At 47.9% G+C, this 16,623-nt stretch overlaps 1 protein-coding gene across 1 annotated transcript in view; it reads left to right on the top strand.

The window, feature by feature from the left end:
• The first annotated feature begins 4,789 nt into the window (after positions 1–4,789).
• Arhgef3 (Rho guanine nucleotide exchange factor 3) overlaps positions 4,790–16,623 on the top strand; it is a 283,566-nt gene continuing 271,732 nt past the window's right edge. The window contains exon 1 of the mRNA XM_052733814.1: positions 4,790–4,973. The gene's annotated coding sequence lies outside the window, so the exon portion shown is untranslated. The remainder of the gene's footprint in view (positions 4,974–16,623) is intronic.

Raw genomic sequence — 16,623 nt, 5'->3', positions numbered from 1 at the left:
TTTCTCTCTGGGGGTGGGGTTCTGTGTGCCAACTGGACAACAGGTTCACGTGGGCTCCAGCCCAATCACCCAGGTGTTGGATACCTATTATGTGCCAAGGTCCATGCCATTCTTGAGTGCTCCTTGCTCTCCCAACAGGCTCTGGAATTTACATAATGTGCAGCCTCTAGGAGAAGAGTCAAACCCAGGTGTTTCCTATGCACAGCTTTGGCAGCCCATGAGATGCTCAGCTGTGCTCCTTGTGTTTCCTCTCACCCAGGTGAGCAGAAAGAACTTACGTGCATAGAAATTTTCCCAGGGCTACTTTCAGACTATTGCTTTGACTTGAACAGTAAGACAAAGCCTTTATTCTCTTGCAGGCAATGCCATTCCCCTGGTGAGGATGACATCACACTGTGTTGTTATACTATCAGGTTGCACCATGATTTTTAAATGCTGAAAACAAGCATAGGGAATATCTGGGTAGGGTATGGCTACAGGTATAAGATTGATGTCTCTTCCAGGAATTCCATTATTAGAATTAGGGCGCGTGCACGTGCGCGTGCGCGTGCGCGTGCGTGTGCGTGTGCGTGTGCGTGTGTGTGTGTGTGTGTGTGTGTGTGTGTGTGTGTGTGTGTGTGTTTGAGACAGGGTCTTTTGTAGTTTAGATTGCCTTCAAACTCATATGTAGCCCAGGAGGCCTTGAACTCCTGTTCCCCCAGTGCTGGAATTATGGGTGTGAGCCAACATGTGTGTGGGTCTCACTTTTAGGCTTTATGTTTGTGAAGTAGCCAGAAATAAGGGTCAAAGTTTATTCTGCAAAGGTTCCCATCACCAACCATTGTCATGATGCCGAGAAACGAGGAACAAAGCCATAGTTGGAACTGAGGATAAAATGCCACATTCACACAACAGGACAAGGAGTCATGTTGCAGGAGAACAGCCTATGTGAGCTGGAGATGTAGCTCAGAAGAACAGCATCTGCCTGCTACATATGGGCCTCGGGTTTCATCACAAAGCAACGACAAAAGAATTCACGCTAAAGGAAAAGACTAACTGTTGTTCGAATCTTAAATGGTCTTATAATAAAAAAAAAAAAACCCAGAGCCAGATATCAGGGTGAAAGCTGAAAGGTCAGAGAAGCAGAACAGCTAGCAACTATCAGAAAGTCTCCAATGTGCCTTGCTTAAATCCTGCTTGCTTTAGAGTGCCTCAGCCTAAAGAGAGTGAGTTCCTGTTTCCTCATGCCTTATATACCTTTCTCTGCCCTGCCATATTACTTCCTGGGATTAAAGGCATGTGTGCTTACCAAGCAAAGGCATGAGATCTCAAGTGCTAGGATTAAAGGTGTGGGCCACCATTGCCTGGTTCTGTTTCTTTTCTGTACTGGATCAATCTCATGTAGCCCAGTGTGGCCTTGAACTCACAGAGATCCAAACGGATATCTACCTCCGGAGTGATAGGATTAAAGATGTGTGCCATCTTTAATGCACACATTGCCTGACCTCTACGTCTAATCTAGTGGCTGGCTCTGATCCTCAGGCAAGTTTATTAGGGTACACAATATATCACCACAACTGACAAGTATGGGAAATGAAAAATACACATGCTAACTGTGGTCACCTCTAGGGGGTAGGACTGTGAAGGGTCTCTTTATGTAGTCCTGGCTATTCTGGAACTCACTCTGTAAACCAGGTTGGCCTCAAACTCACAGAAATCCTCCTGTCTCTGCCTTCTGAGTACTGGGATTAAAGGCATGTGCCACCACGCCCAGCTCCTCTGCCAGTTTCTAAAGACTAGATCGTTCAAAGTATTTTCTGCTTGTTCCCTGCCCCACTCCCAAAAGAACCAGCGCCCCCCTCCCTCCAGTCATCATCCTCAGGGCTTATCAGGACCTGAGGGAAGCTGTATTATAAACTCTTGTGGGAGCTAGGCCTGGTGGCACAGACCTGTAATCCCTACACTCAAGAACCTGAAGCATGACAATTATGAGTTCAAGGAATGCCTAAGTAACTTAATGAGACTTGTCTCAAAACCAAAGAAGGCATTGGAGCTACAGCTCCGTGGTAGAGCACTTTAGCGTGTATGAGGCCCTGAGCTCAGTCCCCAGCGCTGTAAATTCTTGTGGGTTGGGCTTATGTGTTGCTATTCTTATGTATGCGACTTGCAGATGTGATTCACTCTCTGGATATCCTGACATATGAAACAGGAAATCAAGGGCTTTGCCCTTAGTTATAATAAAAAGGTGCGTTTCCTCTCATCATGTATAGGAAACTTACCACTGCATCCATTCCTCACTTGACAGCTAGCCTAACGCCTCCAAACCACATGCCGGTGTCTGAGCTTTTCTGTGGGCAAGGTCTGCTACCCCAGTTTGGCTACCAGGCCCCCAGGCCTTGTCTCAACACCTGTCATCTCTGTGGCCTTCCAGCCACGTAGCCTGTGCTCTCAGGCTTCCCCCAGCCATGTCAGGGCTCAGCCCAGGCCTCCTTCCTGCAGGAGGCCACCCTCTGCCTTCACCAACACTCCCTCTTCTGGGGTCTTTTGCCCATGTCTTATTCCCTACCTGCCTCTTAAGGGTCCGTCTCCCTTCCCAGTTCAATGAAGTCCCAGAATAAACCTGCCTTGGTGACAGTTACCACAGTTCTCCAGAGCCTGGCGCAGTTCATGGTGTGCAGTAAACATTCAATTTTTTGAGCTAAGTCTTGTAGCTGAGCCCGGCTTCCAACTCTTCTTTAAGTGTTACATTGAATCTAATGGAAAGGAAACTTTGACAAGGCTGTATGGGGAGACCATCATGTGTGGAAGTGTGAGTTTGAAAAGATGCTGAGCTCTCAGTAACAAAGTGGAGGCCCTTTAGTTAATAGTTTTAATTTTTTTAAAATTTTATTTATGTGTGTGTGTGTGTGTGTGTGTGTGCGCGCGCTTGCTTGCTTGCTTGCTTGCTTGCTTGCTTGCTTGCTTGTCTGTACGAGGACCACTTGCTTGCAAGTAACTGAGGAGGCCAGAAGAGGGCATCAGTTCTCCTTTACAGGTGGCTACAATCCACAGGATGTGGGTGAGGGGAATCAGTGCCCAGCTGGAAGAGCAGGTTAGCCCTCCCTCCAGCACCTACTTAATACTGTTTGAACTTAATTAAAACAGCTGGAGTGGTGGGGATTTCCCACCACATGGAGAGGGTGGGATATCAGAAAGGTTCTTGAGGGAAAGGTTGAGGGCTGGGGTTTGGATGTGGACCTTGCCCTGGGCAATGGAGTACTGTCGAGGGTGTGTGTTTCCTGAACATCCCTGGAGCTCTGGGCAAAGAGCCTTCTTGAAGCCAGAGTTCAAGGAAAGGGATCTGTTGAAGATGCTTCATTTCTGGCCCCAAAGGTGAGCTCTAGGCCAGTGAGCAGCTGCCCGGGACTAGACCAAGAACGTGTAGAGAACAGCAAAGCTTCCTATGAGAAACGTCCATCTGGCTGGGAGGGGATTCCGAACACTTCCTTCTGGCCAGGGATGACACCGGGAAAGGTGACTGGAAGAGCTGTCACCTTCATCCTTTCCTGTGGGGGTGGCAGTTAGTGCTCAGGCACCTTCATCCTTTCCTGTGGGGGTGGCAGTTAGTGCTCAGGCACCTTCATCCTTTCCTGTGGGGGTGGCAGTTAGTGCTCAGGCACCTTCATCCTTTCCTGTGGGGGTGGCAGTTAGTGCTCAGGCAGGGGTCATTAGGAACTCTCAGAACATGGTTCTTGTGCTTAAGCCAGCAGCCCCGGGGCATCTTAGCACCTCGGCTGAGGCTCTTCCTCTGTATGTAGGGCTCCAACGGCATTCTCCATCAATGAGGGCTGGTTTCATCCAGGCTTCAGTATCTACACCTGAGAAGTGGGATCTATATGGGTATACCTGTATTATTGGGCCGCTGAGAACGTTAATTTCTATGAAGCACCTAAAATGCCCTGGGCCAGGTGTCATGTAGAGGCAACCAATGAGTTTCTTATTTTCAGCCCCAGGGTTACCGTTTCATGACAGCCCAGATACTACTGCTTCACCTACAGCATTCATTAGTCTTGATTTTATGAAGTTCCTGAGAGCGAATTAATTTCGAAAAGAGCTCTATTTATATTCTTATGTTTATTTCTGCGTGGGTGACCCTGGCCACTCTTGGCCTTACTCTTAATGTGCTCAGCACCTAGCTACAAACCCTGGATTACTGAGGACCTGCTGGGCCCACGCTATCTCCATTTTCACCTCCAGACAGGGAATGGGTGAAACGGACAAGGCCTAACATGCCCAAGATTAAACCTAGCGGCGGGGGCGAAGGCTCCATTGACAGGCTTGGGTCCAAGCTCTCCAGGGCAAGCTCTGCCACTTCGGCATGAGCTTGAGTCTTGAATCGGGACCCAGAGCCGCCACCAGAGCATGGGAGCCGGCGGTGGGCCGTGCACCTCTTCTGTGCTCTAGTGAACTCTTCAATCGAGTCCTCTTTGGATGGTGGAGTACGTCCCGAAGGTCTTCCTCCAGGTCCCTTCTTAGCCTCCAGGGACCCTGCGGCCAGGCGTGAGCTGCAAGGCTCGGCGTCTGGGTCTGTCCTCAGCCGGCAGCCGGGCCAGCCCCGCGGGGGGTCCCGGGCCCGCCTCCCGCCCACGTGGCCCGCCCGGCCTCCTAGGCTCCGGCCCCGCCCCGCCCCGGGGAGCCGTCCCCACAGTCCCCGCCTCGGCCCTGTGCTCTAGCCCGGCAGGGCCGAGCCCGCGAGACGCAGAGGTGAGAGCAGCGGGCACATCGCGTCGCGCGACCCTCCCTCCACCCGCTGTCCCCCACGGAGTAGGGTCCCACGGCCACCCTGGGGCGCGTTGGGTGGACAGCGTCACCGTCTGCCTCTGCCAGCCTCTGCTCCTGCCGGGGACCCCCAACTTCGGTCCCCTGATAGCTACTGGGAGAAAGTTCCCCGGAGCTACTTCCGGGGAAAGAGGCGCCACCTGTCTGGGGCACACCCTTTCGTTGGACTTTTCCAGGTTAGTGTCGCGAGGTCAGTGTGTGTCTCTGGCCACTTGGCAGGGACCCCGGCGTCACCACAGCCAGCCAAGAGCCCTATGCGGGAGACCGCGTCTTTTAAACTGAGCAGTGGATGGTCCTGAGATGGGAGGCGCCTGCCCAGGGCTTAAGGTGACCAGCAATGCCTTGTAGCAAGAGGCTGGTGAGCATTTTCTGAGGGTGGAAACGGATGCGGTTCCCTAGGGCTTTGCATGGTGGAGGGCTGCCCTGGCGCTAGCAGTTATCTCATCCTGGGCTGGAAGGTTGCGGGAACAGAGCGGCTTGTTCCTAGAGAACTTGGCTTGCTCGGTTTATTGCCTGGACCAGGCTTGCTTCCAGAACCTGGCAAGGATGTGAGGTCTGCCAAACAGCGGTTGTCCGGAATGCACCGGTGGAAACTGGAAGCATTTCTTGCACTACACAGGTGTACAACCTTGTTCCCTAGAGTGTGGAAGAGGACTTTGCTGTGCTTGTGTTGGCCGTGTCACAATTATGTTGCACATCTATGCTGCGTACTGTCATCTGTAAGAGAGGGGTGATACTAGCTCAAGCTGTAAAGGCTTCCTAAGGTTATGTGCCCACCATACTGATCGGCTCCAGGTGAATTCTCTGTGTGTGTGGTGTTCTTGTTATGACTGAGGTCAGTGTCATAGTGGGTTCACATCTTCAGCTTCCCAGTAAGGTGACATGCAGGTTCGAGTCCCTCTTCTCCTGCTTGGGATCTGACCTTACCAGCACCAGAGTGCCGTGTTCAGATTAGAAAACTTGGCTTTGCAAGAATGCCTCCTATAGTTAATCAGTTTGTCCTAAGTGTATCTGAGAATGTGGGATTAGACATGACCTTTGTCAAGGATATTGCTGGGAAAAGGGTCTTGGGTGCTCTGGAAACTACGGGTGTTTGCCTTTGGGGATCAGAACGGATGAGGTTTCACTTGAATTCCGCCTAGCATTAGGGACCTAACCAGCTGACACCCTCTAGTCTCTAAGCGTTGAGTCTATTTAGGGGTCCAGGGGTCTGCTCTTGTCTCAACATCCTTTCATCTAAAGCGGAATGAATATCCTCTTGCGTCATTGGTGTCCTCCTGGGCTGCACCTGTTTAGTCCCTTTCTTGAACTTCGCAAACAGGAGTGCTGAACCAAGGGTCCTGGAATCCTCTTGAAATTGACACATACTCCAAGAGGCCCATGTGCCGCGAATGTGTGTTCTGAACCATCCATGGGTAACTGCGGGTCCGCATCCCTCTCTAGGACAGACCCACACACATTTTTAGGGAGTGGAGATGGTATAGGTGTGCTGCTTTAAGCATTTGCTCAGAGCACACTTTCATATAGAAGATGCATGTCTGCCCCAGCATGAGAAACCCCGGTGAATCAACTATCTGAGCAAAGACAATAGGTTAGGGGTCATAAGCATTTGTGGGGTCTGTAGGATGAGGTGTAACCAGTGGAAATCTGAGTTTGGGGTGTTTAAGCCTCCCAAATGTTGGGATTCCAAGTGTGAGCCGCTGATCCACAGGCCGAGAGCCTTTAAAAGTAGTAGTGCTGAAATCCTATGGTAGGGAACTTACAACCTTATGGCAGAGCTGGTTCCATTGAAAGAAAAGTTGTGGGGACCAAGGATCAGAGTCCTGTCCCGTGCCCCTCAGTTGAGGACAAGATGTGGCTCCAGACTTATGCTGGCCCTGTCCTTCCTGGCTCTTTTACTTCCTGATTGTCCTTCCATCCATATCCATCCAAGGCAGCTGTCTGCACTTCTTGATTTGAGGTCCCTGCGCCCCAACCAGAACTCAGGATGCCACTGAGTCCTGTGTGCGTGGAAGGGAAACAAAGCAAGGAACTGCTTAGGGGCGTGAGGAAGGAGGATCAGGTGTTCAAGGCCAGCCTGTCTCCAGAAACCAAGATGGGCAGTGGGAAAGGGGCAAGGGGAGGAAAAAAAAAAAAAGGTCATTGCCGTACTTTAGAAGCCTTCAAGGCCACATTCCGTACTGCTCAGGCCCCTTTTACTGCATTGGAAGTTGGGAGTCGGAGCTTTGGGGTTTTTTTTTTTTTTTTTTTTTCCCTATATTTGGATTTCTATTCTTTCACTGATCTTTTCTGAATTATTCTTTAATCAATTTATTCATTGTAGTCTGTATTGTACTTACCGAAAATCAACTTTGGACCCATTTTCTTAAGGTTTTCTGCAAGTATTCTCCGATTTGTATTACCTGGTGTCTAAAATCAGGGAGGGGAAATGAAGTAGTTGTGTGTGGTTCTGATTCATTGAGGTTTCTTCTTGGGACACACACATACACACACACAGAGGACTGGGAAGTAGTATTTTATTTGTTTTGTTTTGAAACAGAGTCTTGATACGTAGCCAGGCTCGCCTAGAACTGTCCATCCTCCTGGTTCAGCCTCTTGAGTGCTGGGATTCCAAGCATGTACCACTCAGCCTTGCCGAAGATTGTTCTTGTGTTTGCTGTATTTGAGACAGGGCCTCACTCTGTGGCGTAGGGTAACCTGGAACTTACTGTGAGCCCAGGCTTGTCTTGACTTTGTGGTAATCCTGCCAGCTCATCCTCCCAAATTCTAGGATTGTAAGCATAAGCGATCATGGCTGTTCTTGTATTTACACAGGGGCTTGAACCATGTGGCTCAGTTTCCTGACTTCATTCACTCAAGCAACCCTATGGAGGACTGGGCATACAGCTCAGTGATAGAGCATTTGCCTAGCATGCGTGAAGCTCCAGGTTTAATCCCCAGCACCACACAGAAAAAAAATACCTCTGGAGGAGACTCAAGGCGAGAGAGACCCTGTTTTGGTGTTGAGTTCCCGTTGTCTATTGGAGTTGGCAGCCCAGGGGCAGAGACAAACAGTAGACAACTAGGTGTAGAGAGGACCAGAGAGTGATGGTGATGTGGAAATGACAGTTGGGGGCGGGGTGGTCCCTGAGTGGTGGCATGGAAGCACAGTTGGTTTGGTAAGAGAATGTTTCTCTGAGAAGGTGCACTTGAGTAGAAGCCTAGCTGTGTGAGCCCATGGATAGATGGGCAAAGGCAATGCATATGATATCCAAGGATGGCCTTTTCTGTTTTGTTTTGTTTTGTTTTCCTCCCTTTTTCTAGAAAAGGTTTCTCTGTGTATCCCTGGCTGTCCTGGAACTCAATGTGTAGACCAGGCTGGCCTTGAACTCAGAGATCCGCCTGCCTCTGCCTCCTGAGTGCTGAGATTAAAGGTATGCACCACTGCCTGGCTCCTCCCTTTATGTTTAAAGGCAAGGTCTCAAGTAGCCCAGGTTGGCCTCAGACTCCTTATGCAGCTGAATATGACCTTACACTTCTGTTCTGATACTATTGCTTCTGCCTTCTAAGTGCGGAGATTGCAGGTGTGAGCAGTCTCACCTAGTTTATATGGCGCTGGAGACTGGAAACATGGCTTTGTTTTGTGCATGTTAGGCAAGCACTCTACCAACTGAGCCATGGTGCCAGCCAGCCTGTCATCTCTTGAGCACAGGGCCAGTCTGGCTGACTTGCGAAGGGGAAGAGACTCTTCCCCTGGTCCTAGCCAATGGTACACTACGATGTTGTAGGGGCAGGTTAGGACCTTCTTTTACAACAGGCTGTCAGCTCTGCAGCCATGCGGAGAGTTGAAAGGCAGATCTGTCTTCCCAGGTGATTTATTTGAGAGGCGGTGATGTCAGAGAGGAAGCTGGTTCTAAAGGTCTCCTGTAGGTCTCACTTCAGTGCACAGCCCCACTGCTTCTGGTCGAATAGCTGGCACTGGTGTGGTGCCAGCACACAGTGAAGAGTCATGGGATGTGGGGGATGCCTGGACCTCTGGTCAGCCCTAGAACACAAGGCTGGAGGGGTCATTTCCTGGGTGTCTTCCGACTTTTCAAAGGTGCACTCACAAGTTGGGGCCAAGGTAGATATGCAGCCAAGCTCAAAGCAGCCAAGTCAAAACCAGCATGCCCCAGAAAGATAGGCTGCCACACATGGACAGATTTGGGGGCCAGAGGAGGTCACAGCCTCTGAGGGTTGTGCATCCTTGACACCTGGCTGCCTCCATGTTCTTCATGGTCTTTAGCTGCCTCCCACTCGCAATCACCCTTACTTAGAATATCCTAGGGAGAGCCTTGCTGAGGTGGCAGAAACCTCAGAGGCAGCCTCCTTCTAGCTGTTGACCCTGCTGCCCCCACTCCTTGCCTGTTCTTTTTTTTTTTTTTTTTTTTAAGATTTATTTATTATGTATACGGAAGAGGGTGCCAGATCTCGTTACAGATGGTTGTGAGCCACCATGTGGGTACTGGGAATTGAACTCAGGACCTCTGGAAGAGCAGTCGGTGCTCTTAACCTCTGAGCCATCTCTCCAGCCCCCTTGCCTGTTCTTTTACACCAGTCAGCTTCCAGAATGCCCACACCACCCCGCCCCATGGCTGTCTCCTTTTCCCCTTTGGCTGGGAAACAATTACTCTTTAGCACAAGCACTGCTGACCACAACCTTGTTATGCACAACTAAAAGTTGCAGAGTAGAGCCAGGTATGGTCCTGCTTGTCTGTAATCTCAACATTTGGGAGGTGGAAGTATGGGGGGGGTCAGGAGTTCAAGGTCATCCTTGGCTAGAGTTTGCATTTGAAGCCATCCATAATACCCTGTAACAGACAGAAACATTGTAGAGTAAAAAACGAAATTCCTCTTTTTCCACCCAGGTCGCTTCCAGCAAAAAGGTGTTTGTATGTGAGAGGGTGTACCTGTGAGCGTCGTCACGTGTGTGTGTGTGTGTGTGTGTGTGTGTGTGTACATGTGCCATTGTATGTGTGTGGAAAGCAAAGGACAACTTGTGAAATGGGTTCTCTCCTTCTACCTTGTGGGTCTAGGAGAATGGACTCAGGTCATCAGGCTTGGTGGCAGGTGCCTTTGCCTGCTAAGCCATCTTTAAAAAACGATCATACTGGGATCATTTGTATGCATTACTCAGCAACTAATTTTTCTCCATTTAGCTATGTCTAAGAGTACTTTCTCTGTTCACATGTAGGTAAAACTTCACCTAAATGTGTATGAGCATATGTCTAATTTCTCTTGGGTATATATACCTAGCAGTTGAATTATCTTTTTTTTTTTTTGGTGGTGGTACTGAGGATTGAATTTAGGGTCCCCCACATTCTAGGCAAGTGCTCCATGCTCAGCTGCATACCCAGACCAAGCTACTGGGTCATACGGTAACTCTACTTGAAAAACATAGCTGCCGGTGTTTTCCCAAGTGATGACACCAGTTTACAGCCCCACACCAGGGAATGGGAGTTTCGGTTTCTCCGCATCCTAATCAGTATATGTTGTCTGTCTTTGTGATCACTGCTATCCTGGTCTCCATGCGGTTTTGACGGTAGTCAGTCTCCTGATGGCACCTGATGTGGATAGAGCATCTCTTCATGTGCCTGTGGCTACTTGGTGTAGCATCTCTAGAGGAACATGTCTTTTGCCCATTTAAAGACTTATTTATTTATGTTATTTATTTTGTGTGTGCATGTGCAGGTAGCACGGTGCATGGTCGGAAGGCAGCTCTATGGAGCCTGTTCTCTCCTCCCACATGTGTGTGGGTTCTGGGACCAAACTCAGGTTGCCAGGCTGGCTTGGAAAGTGCCTTTACCCACGAGCCATTTTGCTGTCTCTCTTTTGCTTTTTTTTTTTTTGTTTTGTTTTTTGTTTTTTCGAGACAGGGTTTCTCTGTGTAGCTTTGCGCCTTTCCTGGAACTCACTTGGTAGCCCAGGCTGGCCTCGAACTCACAGAGATCCGCCTGGCTCTGCCTCCCGAGTGCTGGGATTAAAGGCGTGCACCACCACCGCCCGGCCTCTTTTGCTTATTTTAAAATTGGGTTATGCATCTCTTTATTATGAGTGATAAGGGTTCTTATGTATTCTGGGTTCAACCCCTATCAGGTAAGTGCTTTTCTTCTTTCTTTCTTTTTTCTCCTTCCTTCCTTCCTTCCTTCCTTCCTTCCTTCCTTCCTTCCTTCCTTCCTTCTTTCTTTCTTCCTTTCTTTCTTTTTTCCTTTTTGTATCCTTTCCCCTTTCTTTCAAAGCACAAGGTCTTAAGTTTTGTAGCCCTGGCTGTCCTGGATCTTGCTCTGTAGAACAGGCTGGCCCTGCCTGAACTCACAGAGATCCACCTGCCTCTGCCACCCGAGTGCTGAGATCAAAGGCGTGCACCACCACCACCTGGCTGTATTTTTTAAAATCTTGCTTCAGCTTTTAGTATCATACGAAACCTTGGCTTAATCTAAGTCCATGAAAGTTTATGCCTACATTTTAGTATAAGAGTTTTATATTTCAGCTCTGAGTATTAAGCCTTTGACCCACTGAGTTAACATTTGTGTGGTGTGAGGTAGGAGTCCAGTTAGCTTTTTTCTTTTTTTCATTTTCTCTCTCTCTCTCCCCTTCCCCTTCCCTCCCCCCTTTCTTTCTTTCTGCCTTTGCCTCTCTCTGCCAGGACCAAAAGGTGTGTGCCACCACACCCCACCCCTGACAGTTTCATTCCTTTGCATATGGATATCAGGAGACTGAGTTAAGAGGATCATGTAAGCCCAAGAGTCTGTGGTGAGCCTGGGCTGCTTTGCAAGACTGTTTTTAAACACAAAAACTGCCCGGCCTGGTGGTACACAATCCCAGCACTCAGGAGGCAGAGGCTGGTGGATCTCTGTGAGTTCAAGGCTAGCCTGCTTTACATAGTGAGTTCCAGGCTAGCCAGGACCCTGCACCAAATAAAAACAAAGCCCACAGAGTAGTCTTCTCTGTGGAATTGTCTTTATACTTGTTAGCCGTAAGAGCGTTTCTGCATCCTCAGCTGCTTTCACTGGTATGTCTCCAATGCTAATGCTGCTGTGTGTATTGTCTGGGCTGCAGCTCTGTAGCAAGTTTTAGCTCAGAAAGGATGACTGCTCCAACTTAGTCTTTTTTCAGCTTGTTACTCCGTGCCTGCTATGAGTTATTTAGGGTCAGCTTGTTGGTATCTGTAAAAAGGCAGCTGAGCTATTTTAAAAATTATTTTTATTTTTATTTATGTGTATGTGTCAGTGTCTCTGTGTACCTATGCCACATGGGTGGGGGTGCCCCAAAGAGGCCAGAAGAGGGCCTTAGATCCCCTGGAGCTAGAGTTATGGGTTGTTGGGAGGTGTCTGATGTAGGTGCTGGGAACCATACTGGGGTCCTCTGGAATAGTAGGCACTCTTTTGTTGTTTTTTGTTTGTTTGTTTGTTTTGTTTTGTTTTTTGAGGCAGGCAGGGTTTCTCTGTGAAACAGTCCTGGCTATCCTGGAATTCACTCTATAGACCAGGCTGGCCTTGAACTCACAGAGATCCACCTGTCTCTTCCTCCCAAGTGCTGGGATTAAAGGCGTGTGCCACCACCGCCCGGTGAGTAAGCACTCTTGAACTGCTGAGCCATCTCTCTGGCCCACAGCTGAGATTTTGATAGTTCTGTGGACAATGTAGGTAGGTTGGGGAGTTTTGTCAATGAACATTTAGCTTGAAACCGGGAGTGCTTTTCCCTGGGACTGTCATTCACTCAGCTCCTCTGGTCACCAACTCTGAGGAAGAAACCCTGGGAGGCGGCCTTTTCAGGCTGTGCTGACACAGATCCAGGGATGTTTATTGCTTCTTCCTTGTTAAAAACAGAGGCCCGCCGGGCGGTGGTGGCGCACGCCTTTAATCCCAGCACTCGGGAGGCAGAGCCAGGCGGATCTTTGTGAGTTCGAGGCCAGCCTGGACTACCAAGTGAGTTCCAGGAAAGGCGCAAAGCTACACAGAGAAACCCTGTCTCGAAAAACCAAAAAAAAAAAAAAAAAAAAAAACAAAAAAAAAAAACAAAAAAAACAAAAAAAAACAGAGGCCCAATGTAGCCAGTGTCAAGTCCAAGGCTGCAGACCTTGGATAAGATGTTTCACTTCTGAGTCGGTGAGATGGGAAGTCTCCAGCAGCCCTGGCTTCCTTTATGCCAGGGGTGGGGACTGTCGGGACCTGGTACCCTTATGTCACCCCTCCTTTTAGCCTGGAGGATATCTCTCCTGAAACCAGCTGGGAGTGAGGGTTGGACTCTGTCAGTGTGTAGATAGGATTTCACTGGAGGAAGGCAGCTTTTGTATCATAATTTGAAGAACGAAATAAAAATAATAAAAGAATAATGTCACATATTGAACATTTAGTTTATACTCCTGCGTGTACTTATGTGTTCCAGATGTGTTCTGGCACAAATCAGATTTTATTCTTAAGGGATTAAAAAATAAGTAACTACATTCTCATCATTCAGAAGAACCCCACCACCACCCTTTTTTTTTTTTTTTTTTTTTTTTTGGAAACTTTGTTTTCCAAATTTAAGTAACAATTTTGGAAACTACAATTGAAGCTTTGAATTTACTCACCCAGCTACAGTGAGGCACTGTCATTTGAAACAAAAGCATTGCTTATGTGTGCTGTGGTGGTTGGAGTTATCATGTTTTCAAAGGGGCAATTAAAAAAACACTAGCTGGGGCTGAGGCTTTCATTTGTTTCTGGACGGTGATCGTTAGGTGCAATAGGCATTGTTTTGAAATCTTCAGAAATCTCGACTCTTTCGGTGTAGCAGAATCCCTTCACTTAAGCTGTTACAACAGGCGGTTGGTAGAGATTTTATTTCCAACCCTCCGTGGGGGGGGGGTGAGTGTACATGGAAACTTAGGGGAAAAACACAATGATATAATCCAGCCCCAAAACAAGGAAGCATGTCCCAGAGCTGAGGTTTGGCACCTTAACTCTTGCCCAGCCTAGAAGGTTCAGCTAAATGACCTCAAGTAACCTCTCTCTCTGACACATCTCCCAAGGGGTGGGGAGGACAGTTTCTCTCCAGCCTGACTTTAATTTTTACAAAAGCCCTTTGCAGCCTTGCAGACTCTAGTGATTTTTCTTAACAAATCACTTGCATTTGGTATGTTCTGGACCAGTATGACTCAGAAGATATTTAGATGACCACCCAAGTTCTTTTGAGGTGAGAGAGCTGGCATGTGCATGGAGGGAGATGCCTGATTCTGCAGTCTGGATGCGAATGTCAGTGGCTCGATTCCATGCTACTAACAACTGTCAGTTAGGAAAGTCAGCTCATTGACTGTTAGAATCAGATGGTGGTGCTGCTGCTACCATATTTTATTAAACATTTATTAGGTGGTGGGTTGGGATAGCTTTTCACATGCTTTTTACGGTGGCCCGTTATAAGAAATCAATCTAGACTGTAATCTTTTTGTACATGTGTGCAGCATACACGTGTCTGCCAGAAGCAAAAGATCAATGAGACAGTACTTACAGTCTGTAGGTGCAGCTGAGAATTCTTTTCTGTACTGTGTATTACCACTTTTTGTTGTTGTTGTTACTTTAAAATCGTGGTTGTTGATTCCACTGAATTTATTTCACAAATGAGTCAAAATATGCTCTTTGAAAGATACGGTGCTAGGTAGTTCGCTGTTACAGGTATTTTCATTTAAACCGCATGCCTGTTGCGTGGAGCAAGTCTTTTTATTCCTATTCTATACGTGGGGAAACTGAGGTACAGAGAGAACTTGTCCAGGGTCGTACTGCCAGTGAGAGGAGGAGCTAGGACTTTTGTTTTCCTTTTTAGCTTTTTGAGACAATGTTTAACCCGGTCGCTCAGGCTGGCCTTGAACTTGGCACAAGTTATAACTCAGACTTGCAACTTTGAGGTTGGAAGTGTATATTCCAACTCTTATTTCTGAACTGGGATTTGAACCAGAAATTTGGAGTCCTATTAGAGGTTCATAACATGCCCAAAGCAGGCCCCGGGGTCTCAGCCTCAGAACCAGGAAGAACAAAAGAGTTCATGGTTTGAATCCATGTCATATACCTACCTTCTGCCTAATGAATTGCTGTGTAGTGGAGAGAACTAGTCTCAAATTGCCAGGAAATGATTATCGATCATCCATCTAAGATTGTATGCAAACAACAAAAGCATGCACTATGAAAACCCGAACAAAATGTGGACAGAGATTTTTCTGGGTTGCCATATTTTATGTTTTTTTTTCTTTTAAAAAAACTTGTTCATCTGATAGCTTGAAATTTCATGCAAGTTCTGGTCCTCAGAGATGGTTCTGATAGCAGTCACATGTTTTGAGTATCTATTAGTATCGAGAGAGAGAGAGAGAGAGAGAGAGAGAGAGAGAGAGAGAGAGAGAGAGAGAGACTGACTAGTGGGGCATATAAGTCTTATCAGCTATTTATTGAGAGACTTACCTAAAGGAATTGCTTACATGATTGTGGAGACACCATGAGTGTAAAATTTGCAGGGTGGCCAGCAGGCTAGGGACCCAGGAAAGAGCAGAAGTCACTGTCCAGCAGGGTTCCCTCTTGTTTGGGTCCGTCAGTCAGTGTCTGTCAAAGGTTTTAACTGGTTGAATGAGGTCATCCCATACTTTGGAGAATAAATCTGCTTTATAACAAACCTCTGGTTTACAGAAGCATGGTCACTTGGTTTAGATTAGCTGATACTTACAAATCAATCACCTCGGAGGTAAGATACTGCTTGAAGTTTTTCAGAATTTCAGGAGAAAAGTCTGTAGGTAGAAACAGGAGTTTGATAGCTACAGATAAGAGAACATCTAAGATGTACCCCCTTTCCCATGACCGACTATAACCCCCATTCCCTTTTTTTAAATTTACTTATTGTTATTTTATGTGCGTTAGTGTTTTGCCTGTCTGTATGTCTGTGTGAGGGTGTCAGGTCCTCTAGAACTGTAGTTACAGACAGTTGTGAGCTGCCATGTGAGTGCTGGGAATTGAACCTGGGTCCTTTGGAAGAGCAGCCAATGCTCTTAACTGCTGAGCCATCTCTCCAGCTCCCCCCACCCCATTCCCTTTTTGACATCTCATGTAGTTCAGACTGGCCTTGAACTTGCTATGTAGCTGAGGATGACCTGGAACTCCTGATCTGCCTCTTGTCCTATCCTAAGTGCAGGGGTCACAGTCAGAGAACACTGCAGCCTGCTCTCTGGCCCCTCCTGCAGGTGGGGACGCACACTGCATGCGGACACTTTATAAAGACACTGCATCACTTCTGTCAAGGACAGACCGTATCGATGACCATGCTCCCGTGGGATCGCAGTGAGACTGGACATTCCCGATTGCCGAGCGATGGCGCGCGCGGCCATCAGAAAGTTGTAGCATCACACATTATTTGCGTGTTCACGGTGGTGCTGATGTAAACCCCTCTGAGCTCCCAGCCGTAGGAAGATCTTGTGCGTGCGTCTCAGTGTGATGCCTGACACTTGACACTGACAACAAAGGCTGGCTTGTATGTTTACTGTGTGTATGGGAGGATAACATGTGTGTGTGCATGTCGTGCTGTGTATGTGGAGGTCTGAGGACAGCTGTGAGGAGTCTCTTCTCTCCTACCTCTTCATGGGTTGTAGGAGCTGGACTCAGAGTGTCAGGCTTGCAGGAAAAGCTTTTACCTGCTGAGTCATTTCACTGGCCCATGCATTTTTTTTTTTTTTTTTTTAAAAAAAAACAACATTATTTTAGATTTTTAAAAAAAAAAGTTTAGTTACGTATGGTCGCACAGCTCGGAAGTCCCCGCTACTGAGGAGGCTGAAGCAGGAAGATAGAACCCAGGAGT

Source organism: Peromyscus californicus, unplaced genomic scaffold (assembly GCF_007827085.1).
Source record: "Peromyscus californicus insignis strain IS unplaced genomic scaffold, ASM782708v3 Scaffold_12__1_contigs__length_115047231, whole genome shotgun sequence".
In the NCBI taxonomy this organism is placed as follows: Eukaryota; Metazoa; Chordata; class Mammalia; order Rodentia; family Cricetidae; genus Peromyscus; species Peromyscus californicus.
Note: the sequence above shows the minus strand (reverse complement) of the source record. Positions and strands in the feature narration are given on the sequence as shown.